The following is a 22,454-nucleotide window of genomic DNA, read 5'->3' as shown; positions in this document are numbered from 1 at the left end:
ACATCCAGCGCATGCGTCACTACACATGTGACCCTACCAATAAAAAAGACGGGGTGCATGTGCTCTACACCATTTTAGAGTTGCTCCCATCCCAAGCGCTGTGATGGCCCGTCCTAGTGGTTCGGATGCCTCATGTAGGCCCGAACCACCGAGTACAAAAGCCCACCACAACAAACATGGCCTCTTTGGTCACTAAGTTAGTGGTACCGGAAGAACTGAGCGGGTGAAGAACCTGCGAAGATGATGATGGAAGCACGAGTATGTTGGTAGCCATACCGACATAAAGACTCGGCTCCATATATGAGACTTCTTAGTGGCAGATCGGGACTACATGATGTAGAAGGTGCCCTGTCCAGGAAAAGGTGAGCAGTGAGGTCTTGGTACGCATCGGAGGGACCGAAGGGCTGTAATACACTGGACTGGATACAAAAAAGCGGCGCAGCGATTTAGACGTACGCAGTCCTATATAGTGTATCAAATTACATGTATATTTTTTTTCCAATAGCAGGAATGTTTTTATAATCTATCAAATGTCTGGAATATAAACTATACAAATAGTACTTTTAAATGTATGAGGGAACGTGTGGGAAGGCCGATGTTATTCAACTCCACATTAAGATAGTAACAATTACCAATCATAACATCTTTCTTTTACTATATTTTAGATGTACAACTTCAGGGTGCATTATGTCCCAGCACGTGGTGAAAAACACACTGGTGACAGAAAGTTGAGCTGCGAATATTCTTTGCAGTCACTCTCTCACTTCCTCTCTCCTTTGATAAAAAAATGACACACAATGTTAACTTCCTTTTTATCTTACAGGTTGTGTTTCACAAATTGGCGTCCCCCCCCCCAACACCTCTAAAACTCAGCGTTCGAGAATTCTGAGATGATGCGTGGCCATTGTAACAACATTTGAGAAGGCTGCTACGACATGTGGTGCACCCTCTTTAAATCACGCCAATGGCACAAGGTGAGCAAAAAAGCTTGTTTCCGAAACAACGACAAGTCATCTGTGAAAGGAGAGAGTGGGTAGTGTGCAGCAGCTTCTCTGCGTAGGAATGTACAATTACCTCCGAGCAGTGACAATAGATAGATTACATCAGTCTGAGAGGTCTATCTACAAGCCCCTTACACCACTCTAACTCTATATACTATATTTCAGATCACTAAACTGGAGGGTGCACTATGAACCAGCACGCACTTGGACACACAACCAAGGCAAAAGGTGAGCTACGATTATTTTCTCAATTATTAACTGCTCCATCTATAACTTTCTCTCTCTCACAGTTTTAATGTTGTTTTCTCTCTCTTTCTCTCTCTCTCTCTCTCTCTCTCTCTCCCTCGTATCGTTTCTCTTTCTCTTTTAAAGTTATGGAAGCTGCTGTCCACTCTGCAGTGACCAACCAAAGCTGTGTTCAAGTTGTAAATTCTGCTGGTCACAGAGTTTACACTAGGTAAGCAGAGCTGCCTAGATATACAATCCCTCCGATTAAATGCATTAGAAATTAATGAGCTTATTTACAAGCCCCTTGCGCCACTTTTGCATCACTTTGAACATGAGAAAAGTAACACTAAAGTGGCGCAAGACTCTTGTAAATAAGCCCTAAAGAATATTGTCCTGCATATGACTTGATCTCTCACCTTATTTTGTCTTATCTCTGAATCATTTTAAAGACCTGTTGATCTGTAATGTAAATCTGACGCAGTAGGCCCTTCCATACAGACAGTGCATGAACGCAAGCCTATAAGACAAGTGAAATGTATCAGGCACACTGCACACGTAAAAATAACGAAATATCTTCAAGTGTTAATTTGACTTGTAATGTTTCACCTCATTTAGTCACATCGATCTAATTTTAAACACTAATTTTCTTTTTTGTTTTGCAGATTACCTACCGTACTTCTATTGGAGTACATAGAACATTTTGTTTATTATATTGTTTTGTTAAAGTTACGTTTCTAGTTATTTATTGTATTGTTATCTTTAAGGTGCGTTTCCAGTTATTTATTGTTTTAACAAAAGGTAATAAAAAAAAATATATACGTCTTTTTTTTGGAGGGGGAGCGGTCTCCAATACAAATGATATTTATATTTTGAAGTATAATTCTGAGGCTAACTTTACCAGATCTTTACCAGAGTCTATACCTATGACTAACGGTTCCTATGGAAAAGTTTAATAACTCCAGCACAGTAACTTTTTTCCATTACCAACATAGTGTGGTGAACTTCTAACCTCTGTGCTCATTTGAGTATTCCCTGATTTGTTACAATGGTAACAGGCAGAAAGCCGGCGGGACTATGGGGGCATTGTGGCTCCCCTCTCGATCCCCAACGTTTTTTATAAGACTCAAAGGATAGGGTATATTAGAAATTACTGATAGGGGCTATTTTTTACGATAAAATTACAAGTCGCGCACCCAGCGCAGTCCTCAGTGCGGCCCCCTGGTGTACACGCGCTGGATGCACGACTCATAATCTGAATTGTGCGTGACTCCTGCGCCTTTGATGCACAACTTTTCAGCATTACTTTTCCACATCACGAGCTACTAACATACAACTCCTCATGTGGAAAAGCAATCTGATTTTGATTTTGAAAGAGAAAACAGATTTCCTTGCTATAGGAGGGCGGGATGACACCCCGGGACACTGTAAAAGCCGGCCCTCCCACAATACATAAAGCCCCGGGGAGTGGTGGTCCCCGGGGCTTTGGAGACCTTACAGCCCACCCTCCGCAGCCATTTGTTGCCCCGGTGGGTAATGGGGCCCTCAAGTGCACCAGAAGGGAAGCCACGTGGTCCCCCTCCCACAATACATAAACCCCAGACAGGTGATGGTCCCTGTGGCTTTCAGGACCTTCAACCCCTCCCGCCATAATTTTTTTCTTTTTAACCACGGGGGCTGACGATCCCCGAGGCTGGGGGGCCCCTCAGGGCCCCACATAAAATTTAATGATTTTGCCCCCGGTATTTAACCCCCCAGGAGACGAGTTATTAAAAAAAGCACCTTTTTATTGTATTTATTTTACGGCACAGTCCATGCACCCTACATGCATCCCGGTTATAAAAAAAAAGAAAAATGTGGGTCCTGGGGGTCCTTCTGGGACCCCCTAAGCAGATCTAGAGGGTAAAATTATTTCTACCCTTCCCCCTTTCTCCGTTTTGAACACATATTCCACTGACTTCCTCAGCCTTGCTTCGACCAAGGCACAAAATGGCTGCTAACAGTTCCTGATTTTGAATGTTTACAACTGCGTAACAGCCAATTAGCATTGAGCGCCTGATCGGGACGGTGCGCTTATGCTACAATGCCAATCATCGCACAATACGCGGATCCACCGCGCCCATAGATATATAAATCACTTAAACCGTAATTTTCTCAGGAACTACTGAACAGATTGACACCATATAAGCAAAAGGCACAAGTCCGAACTGAGGACTACCTCTCTACCAAATTTGGTGTAATTCCGTTCAGCCGTTCGGGCTGTAGCCGTGGCTAAAGGTCAAATGAGAAATTGCATGGTTAAAACATGTTTTGGGACACCCTTTTTTCTCAGGCCTCACTAGACCAATCACCCCCAAACTTTCAGGGAAGGAGCGGAACTGAGCTGGCCAAAAGTTTGGAAAATTTCAAGAAGATTCATCAATCGGCGCCAAAGTTATTGGCAATAGAATGTTGCAGATTTCCTATGGATAATAGGTCCTAACTATAATTACCTACTGGAGACCGCCATTAGGTAATATATTATCTACTGGTGGTAGGTAGTTAGAGTTAGAACCAAGGGGTCCATTAGTATGGCGGTCGGACTTTGTCCGTCCGCCCTACTCCCGGGAAATGGGACTACCCACAATGCTTGCGGCGGTCCCATCCCAACAGGATGCGTCCGCCACACTGGTGGGTGCAACGCGCATTTCTGACATTTTGGCGGGCGGTGCAAAAAAAAGCACCGCCTGCCACAATGCCAGAAATGGAAGTTGTGCATTTGACAGTACAACGTGACAGGCACTGCGCAGTGCCTGCCACGTTGTACTGTTAAATGCAGGGGGTTACCATAGGTACCCCCTCATGTGCACCCCCTACCCCCAGAAATCCTGGAGGCCCGCTACGGGCCCCGAATGCTGGGTACCGCATGCCTTTCCATGGGGGCGTTGCCGCCATGGAAAGGTATTTCCCTGCATGTATGCTAATATGGTTGGCGGTGTCTCCCAGACACCGCCACCATGTTAACAGCTTTTCCGCCCGGTCGACTTTTCGACCGGGCGGAAGACCGGCGGATGGACTTTTCATCCGCCGGCATCCCCCCACCATGGTAATGTGGCAGGGGAAATTTACATGGGGCGGTGGATTTTGGCAGCCGGATCGCCACCGCCATATGGTCGGTGGCGATCCGCCCGCTATCTTAATGACCCCCTTAGTTTCCATAGGAAAAGTGTTTCTTTATTTGCTAATAACTTTGCCATCATTTGATGAATCTTTGCAAAATTCTCCAAATAAAGAGGTCTATCCAGGTCAGCTCCTATCCTGAAAGATCGGGGTTATTCGTCAAGTGGGGGCTGAGAAAAAAGCAGGGTCCCAAAGCACATTTTTCCTATGTTAATTTCCGTAGGAAATTTTGGGACAGGCTACAGCCCAAACTGCTGAACGGAATTACCCCAAATTTAGCAAAAAGGTAGTGTTTAGTTCAGCAAGCGACCTTTTTTTTAAATGATGTATATCCGTTTAGTAATTGCTGAGAAATTAAAAAAATAAGTCAAAAAATCAATTTCCTATAGGAAACTTTAGGCAAGGCCACAGCCCAAACTGCTTAACAGAATTTCCCCAAACTTGGCAAAAAGGTAGTGCTTGGTTCAGATTGCAACCTTTTTTAAATGGTGTAAATCCATTCAGTAGTTGCTGAGAAATTCAAAAAATAAATGTTTCGATATCTATGGCCGAGGAGGGTTTGCGAACCCTCCCGACAACGAACTTTGATCTAATAGGCTGTCAACACTCCAAACCAGGAAGTGTTAGCAGCCATCTTGCGACTCGGTAGAACTGAGTAACCAGAAAACAGAGAATTAAGCAGGACAAACAAGAAAAGGGGTCAGGATAAAAACAACCTGATCCCCTAGGCCTGCTCAGGGAGTCCCACAAGGACCCCCAGGGTAAAAAATAGCATTAAAAAAAATCGTCCGAATTCGCACTGGATGCGCGAATCCGGCCAAAAAAAAAACCGAGGCGCGCTTCCAATTTAAAAAGCCCCCGGGTGGGCCAGGTCCCGAGGGCACTTATTAATTATGTTGCGGGGCCCACGGGGGCCCCCACAGCCCGGGGACCACCACCTCCCTAGGGCTTATTAAATTTAATGCAGGTGCATTTGATAAACAGTCAAAAAATAACTCACGTTTAACGAAAATTGAAAAACATTAAGAGAGTTGAAAATCATAGCTATTGCGAGCGAATAAACCACGTATAAACAGATAGAGTCAGACAAGAAAACAATTAAATTGATAAAAGTTTAAATATGCACAAACTTGGACATCAACAGATAATGTATAAAAAAAATCGGCAAGTGAGCGCAGCACCCTAAATAGCGAAACTGCTCCATGAAACAAACTGAGGAACAAACAAGAAACCTAGAGAGCCATGGACAGATAAATTGTTAGACCGCACACACCGTCACAAAATCAATCACAGGCATGCAAAGGAGAGGGGGAGAGGTCCCATCAGGGCGGGTAGGCACCAGCTGAGAGTCGGTTTATAAGCAGGTCCTGCCCACCCTCTTTATTTTTTTTTCATCTTTCATTGTTACCCATCCTTCTTCTTTCACCACTTGTACACAATCCTCGTTCCAGCTCCTAGAAGCATGAAGGCTTTTTTTCAGCACTGCGTTCCTCCTGCTTTTCAGCCTGGCCCTGGGTAAGGACGGAACTTAATAAAGCACCTTTGTAGATGTAGCCCTTGTTGTAGGAGGTGAATACGTAAAGAAAGATTGCCTTCGCCGCCAAAGTAGGTAAATTCCGAATAACTGGGAGCATTTCTTTTTTTGGTGATGCGTGGGAATCGCCTCACTCTGATGTGATGTCATCAGTGATGTCATTTGAGATGTCATCAGTGATGTCACTGACCATGTCATGAATGATGTAATGTGTGGCATCATTACCAGTGGATTGCGGGCGCATGAGTTACAGTTAGTACAACTTACTATAACAGAGGAATTTCAATGGTTTTGTATGAGTGAAATGTCCAGCTAACTATAACACCGCTGAAACCTATGGTTTGTTCAATGAATTTCTAAGGTTTTTTAAATGATAATTCCTAACTATAACATGTCTGAAACCTATGGTTTTTTCAGTGAATTACAAAGGTTTTTTAAATGATAATTCCTAACTATAAACCTGCCTGAAACCAATGGTTTTTTCAGTGAATTTCAAAGGTTTTTGAAATTACAATTCCTACTTATAATGTTAACCACTTCCCCATAATTTGAATAAAAAACCATATCTGCAATGCTACCTAAAAAATTAGGCAATAGTTCCACTTACACTAACAAATTAACATCAACATGTAACTAGTGTAAGAATGTCGACTATGTACTGCGTGAATTTCATCCAACTCACACCCATATTTAACCCCTTGCGTGCGGGGCGTATTCCCCGCTTGTGCTGACTCCGCCTTGCGCGGGCGGAGTCATGACGGAACGGTTCCGTCATCAGCACAGCTCAACCGATGCTGATGACGGAACCGTTCTGTCATCAGCATGGAAGAGGTTAAAGATCAATATGTGATAGAGGTTCTAATTATACACTTCTGACACCAAAGAAAATCTAAATACCCAGCGCCATCACCACCACAACCACCCCCATCCCCCTCCCCCCTACTACCTCAGAGGCAGCGCAAAACAGGACAACGGACCTTTCCAAAATAATATATCCGATCAACAGTACACTAGCTCAATCTACAGAGATGTGGTAACCAAGTATGTATAAGGGAAAGAACTCGAACATCAACAACAATGTACACAACACTAAGACTACCAGTGAAATACTACACACAATTCACTATACAAACCAAAAACTTTTCAGTGTGTATATACCATTGATACGTCTAGTGTACTGAATATTCGACGCAGCCATATTATCTCAGACACTGGGGAATATTTTTCGGTCATGTAGCTGTGCTCACCCCCCCTTTGAAACAGAAGCCGAGTGAGATAGTCCAATGTACACAACGTCAACGTAAGACTATAAATAATTAGGCTACACTTTGGCCGTGGTTCACTTCTGCAAAGAGAAGAGACTGCGCCGCAGCGAAGGTCAGCACCCTGCACGTGGCTGCCGCCATGACTGGTTGCCTCCTCGATACAGGCCCATTGCGAACTCAGCGCCACAGCACCACAGACTTATGTCTGTATCGACTACCGCCTTCGATCTACACTGCGGACAGCAGGGTTTACAACTTGAATTCAACTTTGGATCTAAATTTGTCGTTGGTATCTGTGCTGAGAACTGCCTTTAATCTATTCTGCGGTCAGTAGAATTGACGACTTGATACCAGTTGCGCATCAGCACTACATAAAACATTGAATTCTGTCTCGATTTATTTAAAGCAGTGACAAATGTACTATGTCCTCAGATTTTGTTAAAGTTTGAACAGTAGGAAATTCAGCCTTCATTTTTTTACTGCAGAGACAATTACGGACAGCATTCAACTTAGCCTTGAGTTATGTAAGGCAGAGACAATTTTGGTAATGGATGCCACAAAAAACATTCCTCAATGTCTATAATAAGAACTGTCTTCAAATGTACACTGCGATCAGCAGAGTTCACTACTTGATACCAGAAGCGCATCAGCACTACAGACAACATTGAATTCATTCTCGATTTATTTAAGGCAGAGAAAATTCTACTGTATCTTCAGATTTTGTTAACGTATGTGACAAAAAAGCATTTGTTGATATTTCTGTGCACTACTTCCATAAATGTACTCTGCGAACAGCAGGGTCCACAACTTGAATTCAGCTTTTCATCTACACTTCTGTATGTGTTCAGATTTTTTCTACATAAGTCACAAAAATCATTTGTCGATATCTGTGCTGACAACTGCCTTCGATCTACATTGTGAGAGCTCACGATTCAGGTGGAATGGCGATTGCACATGACGTATTCTAATAGCGAAGAGACATTGTACCAGTGCGACCTGCCCGAACCACGAAATATCACAGGGTGCGCACACGCTGAGTTCTTCACGTACCACTAACTCACTGCACCACAAGACATCTCCACGTGGCCTTGTTAAAGCAGAATTCACTAGGCAAAAAGACTTTGCTCCCAGTGCATCCTGCCTGGACCACGCATCAACGCAGGTTACCTACACGCTCAGTGCCAAAGGTACCAGTAACTCACTGCACCATAATTCATCACCACATGGCCGTATTTAGGCAGAATTTAATAGAGAAAGACATTGGTCCGAATACGACCCCCTCCTTTACCACTCATTATCGTAGGGTACGTGCAAGCTCAGCGCCAAAGATACTACTAACTCAGTGCACCATAAATCATCGCAAAGAAGAGTGAATAGTTTTATATCAGCAATGAGGCATAGTATCACTTTTAAATGGAATTCATGCAGAATGCAATCGACAAAAGACATTACTTCAATTACTGTGCCCCCCCCGACCACGCATCATCTCTGGATACGTACACGCTAAGTGCCAAAGGTGCTACTAACTCAGCGCACCAAAAATCATCGCCACGTGACCGTATTGAGTCAGATGTCTTATTTAGAAGAAAATATATCATAGTTTTTTTAGATTTACTGCAACTTACTACCCTGAAAGGACAACCAATATTTATAAGAAAACTTGATTTTAAAGACTTTGCTACCATTGCGTCCTGCTCGGACCACTCATTATTGCAGGCTCCACAGAACTTTGTTGCTTCAGTTGCCACTAACTCTGTGCACCACTTATCATCGCTGGCTGCACACACACTAACTTACCAATACTGTGCAGCTCTAATCAATGCCACATGGTCGTGGGCTCTTGTTAACCGCTGCCTCCTGCCTACACTGCGGTCATCAGAGCTCACAATTAATTACACTGTTGATTTATTATTTGCAGAGTACAAAACAAAACTAAGTATAACATCTATCAAACCCTATACAATATCCCTTTATTATGCTTCCTTTAACAACCTCTTTTATATCACTTATAGATTTACTTGAATAATACATTTCACGTTGCAAGTACAAAGGTACACTTAATGATAGTCTACACTGTGGATACATAGGTAACAATTTTAACCTCCCTTTTTCTTCATTGGAAACTTGAATTACTTTTTGGAGACAAAAATGGCCACACCACTGGAAGAATCATTTGATTCTGATCATTTTGTTGCTGAAGAATTCATAACCATCGATGGTACTTTTTTTCCCCCTCAAAGTGCATACAGTCCAATATGCAACAGTCAATGCTTTGAGTGCAGCCCGTTCACACCAGGCATCATTGCAGGGTGAGCACACGCTAAACACCAGACGTACCACTAACTCAGTACACCATAAATATTCACCACAAGGCTTTATTAAGGCAAAATTCTGTAGTCAAAAAACATTATCCCCAGTGCGGCCTATCCTTATCACGCATCATCGCAGGTTATGTACATGCTCAGTCCCAAAGGTTCTACTAACTCAGTGCACCGTAATTCATCGCCACATGGCCGTATTCAGGCAGAATTTAACTGATTCTTCATTCATTATTTATAAAGTGCAGTACCAAACAAAGTAACGTCCCTCAAACCTACACAAAATCACCACATGGCCTTACTGAGTCACAATTCACAAGACAAAAAACATTACTATCAGTATGGCCTGCCCAAACCACACATCATTGCATGGTCCACAGAACCTTGTTGTTTCAGAAACCACCAACTCAGTGGAAACTAAACTAAGTACAACACCTATCAAACCCTACACAATATCCCTTAAGTATGCTTCCTTCAAAAAATGTTTTATATCACTTATAGATTTAGTTGAATAATAAAATGCACGTTGCATACATGTTCTATCTTCCACTTCAATCATAATTGAAAATGATGCACTCCATCCTAAGATCTACCCTGCAGACAGCAGGGTTTACAACTTGAATTCACCTTTGCATCTACACAATAGACAGTAGCAAATTCAACCTTGATTTATTTACTGCAGAGACAATTATATTGTATGTATTCAAATTTTATTAAAATAAGTTAAAAATTGTTCTATAACTGTACTGACTACTAGCTGCGATGTACACTGTGCGCAGTTGGGTTCACAACTTGAATTTACCTTTTCATGTACATTACAGACAGCATTAAATACAGCCTTGATTTATTTAAAACAAGGGGTGGTGAGGGACAGAGTCTCTGAATTAAGCAGAAAGCTCTCACCCAGTCAAGAGATCAGGGCTAGATCCAACACCGTTTTTTAGCTCACTGCACCATCCCAGTTTCAGAACCTGGCTGTATGCAAATTAGTCTGTTCCTGTCCCAGTGCATGATGGGAACAGGGCAAACCAAACTACAAAAGCCAATTCTTACACTGGGAAGGAAACAAGCTCCCGGGGACCAGTTTCTGGCATTACAGCCGTCTTCGGCCCGGTTTGCTTGAATCCTGATGGTGCAATGAGCAAGGGTCTCACATCTGAGAATACCCTTCCACGCTTAGGGTGGACAAAAATATTTACAACAAGGGGTGGTGAGGGACAGAGTCTCTGAATTAAGCAGAAAGCTCTCACCCAGTCAAGAGATCAGGGCTAGATCCAACACCGTTTTTTAGCTCACTGCACCATCCCAGTTTCAGAACCTGGCTGTATGCAAATTAGTCTGTTCCTGTCCCAGTGCATGATGGGAACAGGGCAAACCAAACTACAAAAGCCAATTCTTACACTGGGAAGGAAACAAGCTCCCGGGGACCGGTTTCTGGCATTACAGCCGTCTTCGGCCCGGTTTGCTTGAATCCTGATGGTGCAATGAGCAAGGGTCTCACATCTGAGAATACCCTTCCACGCTTAGGGTGGACAAAAATATTTACAACAAGGGGTGGTGAGGGACAGAGTCTCTGAATTAAGCAGAAAGCTCTCACCCAGTCAAGAGATCAGGGCTAGATCCAACACCGTTTTTTAGCTCACTGCACCATCCCAGTTTCAGAACCTGGCTGTATGCAAATTAGTCTGTTCCTGTCCCAGTGCATGATGGGAACAGGGCAAACCAAACTACAAAAGCCAATTCTTACACTGGGAAGGAAGCAAGCTCCCGGGGACCGGTTTCTGCCAGGGACAGACTGATTTGCATATAGCCAGGTTCTGAGCTGGGATGGGGCAGTGAGATAAATAACGGTGATGGATCAAGCCCTGATCTTTGGACTGGGTAAGAGTGGTCTGTTTAACTCAGACACTCTGTTCATCACCACCCCCTTTTTGTAAATCGTTTTTGGCCACTATAGGTGTGGCAGGGTATACTCAGACATGAGTCCCTTTCTCACTGCTCCATCAGGATTCAAGCAAGCCGGGCCGAAGAAGGCTGAAATGCCAGAAACCGGTCCCCGGTAGCTTGTCTCCTTTCTGGTGAAGAATTGGCTTGGTAGTTTAGTCTGCCCTGTTCCCATGATGCACTGGGCCAGGGACAGACTGATTTGCATATAGCCAGGTTCTGAGCTGGGATGGGGCAGTGAGATAAATAACAGTGATGGATCAAGCCCTGATCTTTGGACTGGGTAAGAGTGGTCTGTTTAACTCAGACACTCTGTTCATCACCACCCCCTTTTTGTAAATCGTTTTTGGCCACTATAGGTGTGGCAGGGTATACTCAGACATGAGTCCCTTTCTCACTGCTCCATCAGGATCCAAGCAAGCCGGGCCGAAGAAGGCTGAAATGCCAGAAACCGGTCCCAGGTAGCTTGTCTCCTTTCTGGTGAAGAATTGGCTTGGTAGTTTAGTCTGCCCTGTTCCCATGATGCACTGGGCCAGGGACAGACTGATTTGCATATAGCCAGGTTCTGAGCTGGGATGGGGCAGTGAGATAAATAACGGTGATGGATCAAGCCCTGATCTTTGGACTGGGTAAGAGTGGTCTGTTTAACTCAGACACTCTGTTCATCACCACCCCCTTTTTGTAAATCGTTTTTGGCCACTATAGGTGTGGCAGGGTATACTCAGACATGAGTCCCTTTCTCACTGCTCCATCAGGATTCAAGCAAGCCGGGCCGAAGAAGGCTGAAATGCCAGAAACCGGTCCCCGGTAGCTTGTCTCCTTTCTGGTGAAGAATTGGCTTGGTAGTTTAGTCTGCCCTGTTCCCATGATGCACTGGGCCAGGGACAGACTGATTTGCATATAGCCAGGTTCTGAGCTGGGATGGGGCAGTGAGATAAATAACGGTGATGGATCAAGCCCTGATCTTTGGACTGGGTAAGAGTGGTCTGTTTAACTCAGACACTCTGTTCATCACCACCCCCTTTTTGTAAATCGTTTTTGGCCACTATAGGTGTGGCAGGGTATACTCAGACATGAGTCCCTTTCTCACTGCTCCATCAGGATTCAAGCAAGCCGGGCCGAAGAAGGCTGAAATGCCAGAAACCGGTCCCCGGTAGCTTGTCTCCTTTCTGGTGAAGAATTGGCTTGGTAGTTTAGTCTGCCCTGTTCCCATGATGCACTGGGCCAGGGACAGACTGATTTGCATATAGCCAGGTTCTGAGCTGGGATGGGGCAGTGAGATAAATAACGGTGATGGATCAAGCCCTGATCTTTGGACTGGGTAAGAGTGGTCTGTTTAACTCAGACACTCTGTTCATCACCACCCCCTTTTTGTAAATCGTTTTTGGCCACTATAGGTGTGGCAGGGTATACTCAGACATGAGTCCCTTTCTCACTGCTCCATCAGGATTCAAGCAAGCCGGGCCGAAGAAGGCTGAAATGCCAGAAACCGGTCCCCGGTAGCTTGTCTCCTTTCTGGTGAAGAATTGGCTTGGTAGTTTAGTCTGCCCTGTTCCCATGATGCACTGGGCCAGGGACAGACTGATTTGCATATAGCCAGGTTCTGAGCTGGGATGGGGCAGTGAGATAAATAACGGTGATGGATCAAGCCCTGATCTTTGTGTGGTAAATATTTAATTTACTCTCTTAATTTCTATGCAGGTAAGTACTTAATCAATAATAACTCAATCAGAAAGAAAGAGGCAGAGTCCGTGGTGTTAGAGTTCTTAGGGGTTTTATTCCTTAAAAAGGAATGGTCATAGTTTAGCTATCATGTTCCCGCAACCACACAGGGTTCAGGAAGGGATAGAAGAGTGCGCACCACATTTATTGACAGTACATAGCTTATATACTTAATTCATTGTCATAGAAAAACATGTGGTGGGCGTAACAGCTGAGAGAAGACAAGATAACAGTAACCACGTGTTAGCAATACGTAATCAGAAGGCGTGAACTAGGCGTGAACTAGAGGTGTGTGCTAGAAACGTCACCAGATAGGTGTCACAGAAGGGGTGGCACTAACAGAAATGTTGCAATGTCAGCAGAAATCGGAAACTTGGATGCGCGCGCAGCTGCATGACGTGTGATTGACGTGTAACTGGAGGGTGCAGGAAACTTGACATTTACACTGACGGAAAGAGACAGAAGTCTGGCATGTCAGATCAACTTGTACTTCTATCATATCTGATATCTGATGTTTGGGAACCATACTATCTGGAGAGAAAAGGTCTCTGGGGCAGAAGCTATTCTATACTGACTGTGAGTGCGTGTATAAGCGCCTGAGTGTCTACATGAGAAGTGTGGGGCATGGGCCTTCCATGGGAGCATGGTAACGGAGGCTATGAATTACTTGCACGGAGACAGGTTGGCCCTTTGCTCTACAGATGAGGGAGATGTTTACTGAAGCTAGCAGGCAGGAATGTATTTTCGAGGAGCGGAACAGATAACTCGAAGGTTATAGTCAGTCTTGGCAGGCAGCAGGCTGAGCTGAGCACGGTGGGCCGCGCTAGAAGTAAGTCAGAGTTCACGGGTACAGAGGCAGCCTGGGCTGAGGATTTTAGAGTCAGAAGCCAGAAAAATGGCTCGATGGCAGAAATTCAGGGCCTACTTTGCCAGAGCTGAAAAATGTGTAAGGTACACTACAAAAAGACGTTGGCATAGCATACTTAGGAACGGACTATTCAACCCATTCAGGGTGGGTCTGAAAGAGGACATGTTAACGTTGGACGCAAATGTATTTGCGTCTTCGTAGCTGGCACAGGAGGGAAGTTACATGCACTTTAAGCTGGTACATGGAGTCGGTGGGGTACACGCTAGGGAACACAATCTTGACCATAAAATTTATATTTCCTCATTCCCTCCTTGTTCCCTACGGACCCTTCATGATATATCGATCCTCATGAATCGATCAGTTTGTTCTTGTAACATCATTTGCTCTTCTTTCTTTCTTTCACGTTTTGAGAGTAAACTAGAATGTTCAATGCATGATGTGGCACACAGTCCACAAATCGCTGGCCCACACTGTAGGCACAGGCAGCAACCGAATACTAGGACTAGGCCAATGCCTAGGAAGGATAGGATCTTCCATCCCCAAGCGGTTAATGTTGTCCAGAACCAACCGGACCAAGTCCAGGTGCCTGGATTCTGATGTATCAGATTTGCAATTTTATGAAGACGTGTAATAGCTTGATATACAGATGGTGCGTTTTGGGGAATGAAAATACAGCAACTTGACCCGATGACCTTACAGGCTCCACCTCTATCTGCCAAGATGACGTCAATAACAAGACGATTCTGAAGAACAACAACCCGCATAGCGGACTGCTCTTCTGTTAAGTTACCTAAAGCGGAGGCAGTTTCATTCACTACTGCTTCAAGTGTTCTAGTTAATCTGCGTATCAGTTTACTATTTTGGACGGGACCTAAAAAGAAAAAGAATCCTTTATTAAAATCAGTGTACTGTTCCCATGCTGTTTCTGTATAGTCGACAAGTGAGATATCTCTTCTGAGTCTATTCTTTACTAGATTTGTATTTCTGTGATAGTCAGGAGGAGCTAGAAAAACAGGTGGCAGAAGGAATGCAATGTAACAGGTACCATCCCAATCTGGAGGTAAGCGTATGTATGCGGTATGACCACAAACAAAATAGGAATGACGGGTAACTCTAAAAGAAGACTTGCCTTGATCACTGAATTCGACCACAATAGTACATTTACTATGGCCTAAGTGTACTGAACCTTTCTTGCTGACACATAATTCACCAGTGACTGGTAGTACTGACATAGCGGGCAGAACTGGAGCAGATTCGGATTCAACTGTAAGGATCATAAGGTTAATTGTGTAATTACCTAGTCCATAAACTTCGTTTTCTAGATCAGTTCCTATTCTAATGGGGAGTCCCTTCTTGTCAGGATAACAGGCATTGAGCAGAACTAAGTTCAAGTTTCCCCAAACCCAGCTCCCTTTGAAAACAGCAATATCAGGATCTACGGAATTTATTATTCTAAACCAGGCACCACAGGAGCCATTGTGAGTGAACGGGTACGGAAAGAGGGGCAGAGCTCCCTTGTATTTCTGGTAGGGAGGGAGTCGGCCACATATCCAGCAGTTGGTAGCATTGTTAGTCTGATGGGAATGATGTAACATACTAATGAATGTGTTGTTGCGCAGCGCAAGTCTGTAAGAAAGTTCATGTGGAGGTAGCTTACTAAAAGAATGTTCAGCAGAAACATTATAAGCAGATTGTTCACGCTTGAAAATAGGGTAATAGATGGAGAGCAAGATGCTCGCAATGATTATCAGAACACTTAGAAAAAACATAATTAATAATGTCACCATACAGTGACTACGTAGTGATTTGCAATATGTACGTTTCTTTAGTTGTCTTTCTCTCTCTCTATCTCGATCTAGGGGATACATGTCAGAAACTATTTAACCGATTCACCTAGGGGAGGACTTAAACAATTAAACTGTCTGACTTGCTAGATCGGAGTTTCATGCGATAATCTTCTTGGGCAGTCTTTTCACGTTCAGATTCTGTAAAGTCACTAGTTTTGATACAGTCTTTGGTGGGGGTGGACGAGCCTCGATCAGGTTTCAGTTCATTGTATTTCTTGATATGGCTCGTGTGGACCCACCCCTTTCTGCCTTCCAGCTTCACTGCGGTCCTCGTTGTAAGAAGGACGGTCTTTGGCTCCTTCCAGCGGGGCTCCAGCGGACTCTTTCTGTCGAAGTTCCGTACCAATACTGTATCGCCGGGACGGACGTCGTGCGGCTTTACATCGGTGTTGTCGGGGAAAGCTGCGGCAACCTGTGAACGACATGATTGGAGTGCAGACATCAAGGAGGCAAGATAATCTGTCAACATGTTACTATCAACATCAGTGATCTTTTTCGGAATGGGCGTCCCCCACATATTCGGTGGTCTACCAAAGACCACTTCGTACGGGGATAGTCCTGATCTCGAATGGGCAACCATTCTCATGTAGAATAGTGCCACTGGCAGGGCGACTATCCAGTCGACCCCTTTCTCTTTACATATTTTGGCAAGGCGTGTCTTTAATGTCTGGTTATGCCTCTCAACAAGGCCTGCGGCTTCGGGATGTCGGACACAATGGAATCTCCACTGGTATCCTAGCAATAGGGAAACCTGCTTCATTAATTCAGATGAGAATGGCTGACCGTTATCTGAGTACACGATACGAGGCAAGCCGTACCGTGGGAAGAATTCACGAACCAGCTGCTTGGCAGTGGTCGGAGCAGTATAATCTGGGACTGGGTATGCTTCGGTCCAGCGGGACAGTGCACAAACAATTACGAGGACATATTTGAATCCTCGACAACGGTCCATCTGGATATAATCCATCTGGAGGACTTCAAAAGGGTGATCGGGAGGATGAAATCCACCTTGCTCTACAGGGACGCTTTTACCTGGATTGAACTGACAACAGATCATGCAAGTACGCACTTTCTGTTTTGCTGCTGCTCGTAAGTGTTTATTGCTCCAAAGATTTTGCAAACTGTCTAGCATTGCCTTTTCTCCTAGGTGGGCTGGACTATGTGCTGTATTTATCATGACTTGAACCATCGAGTCAGGGAGAAACCATGTAGATTTTCCCTTCGTCATCCAACCTTGTTCTGTTTGAATCCCTCCTAGTTCAGTCCATTTCTTTATTTCATCTGGAGTAGCATGTGCCTGAATATCGATTACATCTAGTGTGGGATCCTTGACTGTCATACAATTTGTCGGTCCTATTGTCTTTGTCATGTCAGTTGTCTGAGTATGAGTCAGTGCTGTATGTTTTGCTGTCTGGTCTGCCAGGTCGTTACCCTGGGAAACCGAATCTGTAACTTTAATATGTGCTTTACACTTCATGACGGATATGCCTGAAGGCAGATGTATTGCTTCCAACAGTGCTTGAATGAGGGGACCATGTTGAATCTTGGCACCATGAGAGGTCAGGAAACCTCGTTCTTGCCATAACATACCGAAGTCGTGTACAACTCCGAACGCATAACGGGAATCAGTGTATATGTTGACATTTCTGTTCTTGGCTAGAATACAGGCTCGGGTCAGAGCAATAAGCTCTGCTGCTTGAGCGGACAGTGTGTCAATACGATGTGTTTCTTTTACTTCGGTTTCAGTGGTCACTGCATAGGCGGCCACTAATTCTCCTGTACTTGTTCGCATACATGAACCATCCACATAAAGTGTCAGGTCTGGATTTGTCAGTGGAACATCTGTTAAGTCTCGTCGAGGCTTTGTAACTGCATTAATGATTTCTATACAATCATGCGGGGCTGGATCTGTCATAATTGTAGGTAACAATGTTGCTGGGTTCAGGATGCTGCAACGTCGGATTTCTATGTGAGGCTGGAATAGCGTCAATTCATAACCTGTCAGTCGTGCTATAGTCAAGTGTTGAGTCTGGGTTCTGTTTAAAAGAACTTCTACAGAATGTGGAACTTGTACTGTTAACTGATGACCTAAAACAATTGAATCACTTTGTCTGATTGCTAATGCTGTTGCTGCTACAGACTTTAAGCACGCAGGGAGTGCCTGGGCTACTGAATCCAATGTACTTGAAAAATAAGCGCAAGGCTTATATGAACCTGCTTGATCTTGAGTGAGGACAGACAATGCTGTACCATCACGTTCTGTAACAAAAAGTGTAAACGGCTTACTGTAACATGGTGTTGCTAAAACTGGTGCTTGGCATAATGCTTTCTTTAGTTCCTCAAAGGCTTGTGTATGTTCCTGAGTCCAAGGGAGGACAATCGAAGTCGCTGCCTCCTGTGTTGTTAACTGGATGAGTGGTTTAGCTAGAAATGCATATTGAGGAATCCATTGTCTGCAGTACGAGGTGAGGCCTATGAAGGCCCGCACTTCCTTTTGTGTCTGGGGTCGTGGCATATTTATAATTAACTGAATGCGATCGGGAGTGAGCTGTCTCCCCACTTTGGACAGCAAGTGACCCAAGTACACAACTTGCTGACCACAGAATTGTAGCTTCGAAGGAGACACCTTGTGTCCCTTGTCGGCCAAGAAATGTAAAACTGTCAGTGATGCTTGTTCACATTCGGGCTCACTTCGTGCGGTGATCAGTAGATCATCGACGTATTGCAGTAAAGCGGTGTTAACTGGCATTTGAATACAATCTAGTTGTCTTTTCAGTGCTTGACTATAGATGCTGGGGCTTTCTGTGAATCCTTGAGGTGCGCGGGAAAATTTGAAACTTCGTCCATTTAAACTGAATCCGAAGAGATATTGGCTCTCTGGATCAATAGGTACACTAAAGAAGGCGTTCTTGAGGTCAATTACAGTAAAGAACGTTGCTTCTGAATCAATAGCAGTCAATAGAGAAGAGATATCGGGGACCACAGGGTATTGTGGTACAATACATTTATTTAGTTCTCGAAGATCAATCACCAGCCGATATACTGGCGGTGCATTGGGATCAGTACGTTTAAGAATTGGAATGATAGGTGAATTACAGGTATTGGAGTCGGTCTCTACGACCACTCCTTGGGCAATGAGCTCTTCAATGATTTTCAGTAAAGCCACTACAGCATCAGGTGGTAACTTGTATTGTCTGATTCGTGGTAGAACTACTCCTGTCTTGAGTGTAACACGGTATGGTGTAATATGCATACAACCTACATCAGTTGGGCCTGTTGCCCACAGGTGATCTGGTACATTTTTCAATCTGACATCGAATTCTCGCACAACATAATGACCCTTGAAATCCCGCAGAAAAAGTCTAACTCCCTCCGGGGAACAGCATATTATAGCTCCTAGAGCCTTCAATGTTTTAATTCCTAACAGATTTTCTGGACATGATTTCGTAAGCAACAAGTCTGTAATACGTGATAATGGACCCACAGCCAGGGGGACTGGTTCTGATACTTCATTTATAATGGGCTGTCCTGAAAAACCAAGGGAAACATTCTGTGAGCCTGAGAGGGGTGCCCCTGGGACTTCATCATGGCTGATTGTGGTACGGCTTGCCCCTGTGTCAATTAAAAATTTTCTATCCTTTCCCAATACTTGACTGTGTACATAAGGACCTTCTTGATCTACAGGAATTTCAATAAGAGGCAAGCCCAATTCCCTCTCTAGGCTGTTTCATGTGTATCGCTGATAATCGGGGTAAGCAGATTGGGCATACTGGTACATTTGTTGGGAAACTTGCTGAGTCGCGGCAAGAGGCTGTGGCTGAGATACCGCTACTGTCTGTGCTGTATGAGATGAAGCATGCATAGGCTGTGTGTTCTGTGAGGTCTGTACATTCTGTGGAGTCTGTTGCTGAACCTGATCTTGTCTTGGCGGATGCGATCTCTCTTTAGTTTTACCTGTTGCTATGTTATGTTTCAGGACTGGGCATTCATGTACATAGTGACCTGGTTGCTTGCAATAATTGCACGTCCCTTTAACAGGACCTGCGGAATGATTTGTCTGATTCATACCTTTCCTATTTCCGTCGGTATGTACCGACTGGGCTACTAACATTTTCATTTTGGTGTCTTTCATACGTTTCTGTTCCTGATCTTGTTCTTCTCTAATTCTATTCTGATGATATTGTAACATTTGTAACATCTGTGATGGCGTATTTGCTTGCCATGTACTCTCGACCTTGTATACACGGTTTTTAACTGCTAACAGGGAATTCTCGACTAGCTTTGATACAAAAAGATGCGGGTACGATTCGCTACTTGGTTTGAGACCACTATTAATAATAAAACATTTCTCGAATCTTGAATAAAAATCACTAGTATCTTCCTCTGGTTTCTGTTTACATGCTGAGATGGCATCCCAGTCTTCTTTTCTTGTTGTTAGTAATCTTGGCAGAACCTGTACTATTAAACCTGGTAATGCTTTAGTTTTGTCCCCGAGGCCTACCCCTGGGACACGCTTGCTTTCTTCGTCTTCTATTTCTGCCCATGCAATCTTTTTCTCTCCCACCTCCCATTCCTTTTCCTTAAGTTTCTCGTATATGCCCGTAGGCAACAGTACCTTTAACATTTTCATGATATCTTCATATGTGTAATCCCCCATCAGTAACATGTCTTTAAGCTCTCGGTGGAAACCTGCAGGGTCTTTATCATGGCTCGGTACTAGTTTCTTCATTTCTAACAGTTCTAACTTAGTCAGTGGCGTGTGTACATACACGCGTTTCAAGGTATGATCCTCACCCATAACTGGGTGTACTTCTCGTAAGGGGTTCTGACTTTCAATGCCACTCAGGCATTCCATACGATACATTTTTCTTTCTGGGGGTGGAGCGGGAGCGTATTCAGAGCTTGCAAAAGTGTCATATCTGTGTCGCTGTTCTAGAATTATCTGTATTAACTTGGTACTTAGACCTCTCCATCTATCCATGAGTAGTGCTTCTAGAGTTTCGTGTAAGGGACCTGGATCGGAATGTCTATTTCTGTATTTCGTGAGGAGGTTCTGCATCATGTATACACCTGCTAATTTCTGCTCGTCTGGGGAGAGGTTCAGGAATGTCTGTGCTACGGTGTCATCATTATACATCTCCGGATTTTCAGCCCATAATATGGCTGACCGGGCTAGTTCCTGTTCATCCATTGAATTCAGTATGTGGTACCCTACTCGGTCTCGGAGTCTTTTATCAGTCTCCTGGAACTGGTGTTCAGAAGAATTCGGGTTAGTTAAGGCAGAGAAAAAAACTTTCTTGCTTTCTGGACGGGTACCTTTCCTAAGGTAAGTTCCCTTACCTACATACGCTATAGTATCTGTAGTCTTTTCTGATTCTTCGGGTTCTTCCTCCTCCTCGGAGGAGGCCCTTTCATTCTCTTTTTCGTGCATTTCTATCACTGTTTTTCTTATTTTCTTGTACATACTGGCTATGCAAGCCCCCTTATCATGTTTTCCTTCAGATATATTTTGACCCCACTTGTTTAGTGCATCTAACTCGCTCTGATCTGTCTCAGGCCTATCTCTTTCTCTTATTAGGCAATTTATGAAAAAACGTAGTATCTGTGCTTGAATGTCAACTTTCTGACGCTCCATGGCATCCTTAACACTGTCAGGGTCTTTACCAGTCTGGATGAACTGATATATTCTATCTAGGCGCTCCTTCATCCCTGAAAATAACAGCAGGAAATCAGTAGCAGATCTTAACCGTAATGAGGCCATCATCATTCTGTCGTTTTTGCCGGGTACTGGATCATATCTGCAAACTGAAAGTTTTTCTTTGAGTATGTCAAGACGGGGTGACTTGAACGTGAGAGGACTTTGCATTTCCCTAAGGTTTACTCTGTGTGTCAATGGTGGGGTGTGAAAACCCCCTGTCGCACCTCCTGAAGCGGAAGCTTGGGCATTATCTCTCTGAGGAGTCTGTATCTGAACTTGAATTTGTCCTTTGGCAACGTCAGGTAGACGTTGTTTCAGTAGATCTATTTTAACTGCGGGAAGTGGTGGAGCTGGAGGAATCTGTTGTGGAACTGGTGGAATATGATCTTGGGGCGGGTTACCACCCCCATCCCTGTCGTTAGGCAGGGTGCGGACAGGCAGATTGGTGTAAGCGGGTGCTACATCTTCTAGGTAGGAATTCAGGAATATGTCTTTAGTGGTCCTGTGATTTACTTTAGTTGGCACTAATGGTGGCGGCAGTTTTTTCGGTATTTCTGAAATGGCCTCAGGCGAACCCTCGGCCGCGAGATACATACCGTTTACGAGGTTATTTCGTGCACGGTCTACTTGCTCTGTTTTTACTCGGATCCCTTCAGTAACTAATTTGTTTTCTTGAGCTTTATCTGATTCTCTAAGTCTGTCTTCTCTACGTAGTGCCTTTTCAGCACGCTTATGTGATTCCTTACGCCAAAACTCTATGGCGTCTTTCTGAGATTGTCTGGCTTTCTTTTTCCATAGTGCTTCTTCTACCTTCATGATGCACTCAGCATCCCATGTTCCAGTAACTGGCCATCTGTGTCTCTCGTCTAGATG

This window comes from Lissotriton vulgaris, chromosome 2_1, assembly GCF_964263255.1.
Source record: "Lissotriton vulgaris chromosome 2_1, aLisVul1.2, whole genome shotgun sequence".
In the NCBI taxonomy this organism is placed as follows: Eukaryota; Metazoa; Chordata; class Amphibia; order Caudata; family Salamandridae; genus Lissotriton; species Lissotriton vulgaris.
Note: the sequence above shows the minus strand (reverse complement) of the source record.